The 2,338-nt window shown below is 30.8% G+C and overlaps 1 non-coding gene across 1 annotated transcript; it reads left to right on the top strand.

Annotated features, from left to right (window-relative positions):
• The first annotated feature begins 1,498 nt into the window (after window positions 1–1,498).
• LOC136332497 (U1 spliceosomal RNA) lies at window positions 1,499–1,662 on the top strand. The gene has a single exon (XR_010730751.1). It is a non-coding gene; the product is annotated as a U1 spliceosomal RNA (small nuclear RNA).
• Window positions 1,663–2,338: the final 676 nt, after the last annotated feature.

Below are 2,338 nucleotides of genomic sequence, written 5' to 3'. Positions count from 1 at the left end.
ATTACTAAAAAAAAAAAAAAGAAAAAGAAAAAGAAAACAACAAACCAACTAAACTAGAAAAAAAAAATCCAGCAACAACTCTCTCTTTCACAAACACATATCAGAATTCATACCTTCTATAATATATTATCTAAAATTCTCAGTATTCAAGAAATATTATGCAGAGTCACACAGAGAAACAGGAAAGTGTAACCCACCTCAAGGAAGAAAGCTGCATAAATTATCTTTGAGTGGACCCAGATGTTGTATTTAGCAGAACCAGATGTCAAAGCAGTTATTATATAGATGTTCAAAGAAATAAAAGAAACTATGTTTAAGGAATTAAAAAGATAAGGCAATGTCTTAACAAATAGAAAATATCAATAAAAATAGAAACTTTAAAAAAGAACCATGTAGAAATTCTAGAGTTAAAAGGTATTAATTAAAATTAAAAAATATGTTAAGTAGATTCAATAGAAAAATTAAGATGACAAAAGGAGGGACCACTGATCTTGTAGATACATCAATCAAATTTATCCAATTCTAAATACAATTTTTCAAAAAATAAAGAACACCAAGAAAAAAGATTTAAAAAATATTAACAGGTCTTCAGAAATCAGTAAGAGAACATTAAGTTTAACCATATATAAATAATAGGAACTACCCCAAAATAGGAGAAAGAGGCAGAAAAATATTTGAATAAATAATGACCAAAACATCCTGAATTTGATCATAAATATCTAAAAGTTCAACAAACAGTAAGAATAGAAGTGAATGTCCTTAACCCAATAAACAGCACTTATGAAAAACCTATAGTTAACATTATATTTCATCATGAGAGGCAGAATGCTTTTCTCTGAAGAGCAGGAACAAGACATGGATGTTTACTATCACCATATTATTTAACATTATATTAGGAGTTCTAGGACATATAATAATAAAGAAGGAAGGAAGGAAGGAAGGAAGGAAGAAAGGAAGGAAGGAAGGAAGGAAAAAGGAAGGAAGAAGAAAAAAGTGAAAAAAGAGAAAGAAAAGATGGGGAGAAAAAAGGGGAGGAAGGGCAGGGGAGGGGAGGAAAGGAAAGGAGAAAGAGAAGTTGGAAAGAAAGGAATCTAGATTTGAAAGGAAGAAATAAAAGTGTTGTTTTATTTTAATTTTTTTTTAAATTTATTCATTTTAGAGAGGAGAGGGAGAGACAGAGAGAGAGAGAGAGAAAGAGAGAGAGAAGGGGGGAGGAGCTGGAAGCATCAACTCCCATATGTGCCTTGACCAGGCAAGCCCAGGGTTTCGAACCGGCGACCTCAGCATTTCCAGGTCGACGCTTTATCCACTGCGCCACCACGGGTCAGGCCGTGTTGTTTTATTTTAAAAAATTTTCAGATAACATTATCTTGTATGTAAAGAATCCCAAGGAATCAACAAAAGTTATGAGAACTAATAAATGAGTTTAGAAAGGCAACAAGATGCAAGATCAATATGCCAAAATCAGTTTTAAAATACTATCAACAAACAATACAAAAATGATACCTAACAGGGGAGATACCATGATCACGAGGGTGGCTTTCACAGGGTGAGGCTTATCCATTGCACTCTGGATGTGTTGACCCCTGCAATTTCCTCAAATCTGGGAAACACAATTGCATAATTTGTGGTAGTGGGGGACTGCGTTCGTGCTCTCTCTTGGCAAAAAACAAAACAGAAAATCCAAAAATGAAATTAAGAAAATAATTAATTCACAATAGCATCAAAAAGAACAAATATTTAGGATAAATTGAACAAAAAAAAGACTAGTACACTGAAACTATAAAATACTACTGAGAAAATTTTAAAAGATATAAATAAGTAAATCAATATTCCATGTTTATGGATTGGAAAAAATAGTTAAGATGTCAATTCTCAAATTGATTGATAGATTCAACAGGTCTCTACTAAAATTCCAGCAGACATTTTTTTGTAGAAATTGATATGATGGTTCTAATATATAGAAATGCAAAGGGACTGGAATTGCCAAAATAATTCTGAAAAATAAGGGCAAAGTTAGAATCAAATTTCAAAACTTACAACGAAGTAAAACAGTATAGAATTTGCATAAAAGTAAATATTTAAATGAACAGAACTGAATCCAGGGTCTAGAAATAAACTATTACACTAAAGATGAATTGATTTTTTAAATAATTAAACGTTTTTACTTAGAAATAAAGATTCATGTGTAGTTGTAATAGAGCTGAAACTAATATATTATATGTCAACTCTAATTGAAGAATAAAAAATAATTAAAGAATAATAATACAGAAAAATTCTATGTATTTTTTCTTAGTTTTGCCAATGGTAACATCTTGCAAAACTATATAGAGCATTC

This window comes from Saccopteryx bilineata, chromosome 3 (genome assembly GCF_036850765.1).
Source record: "Saccopteryx bilineata isolate mSacBil1 chromosome 3, mSacBil1_pri_phased_curated, whole genome shotgun sequence".
NCBI classification, from domain to species: Eukaryota; Metazoa; Chordata; class Mammalia; order Chiroptera; family Emballonuridae; genus Saccopteryx; species Saccopteryx bilineata.
The sequence above is the reverse complement of the archived record's forward strand: the minus strand, read 5'-3'. Positions and strand labels throughout refer to the sequence as shown.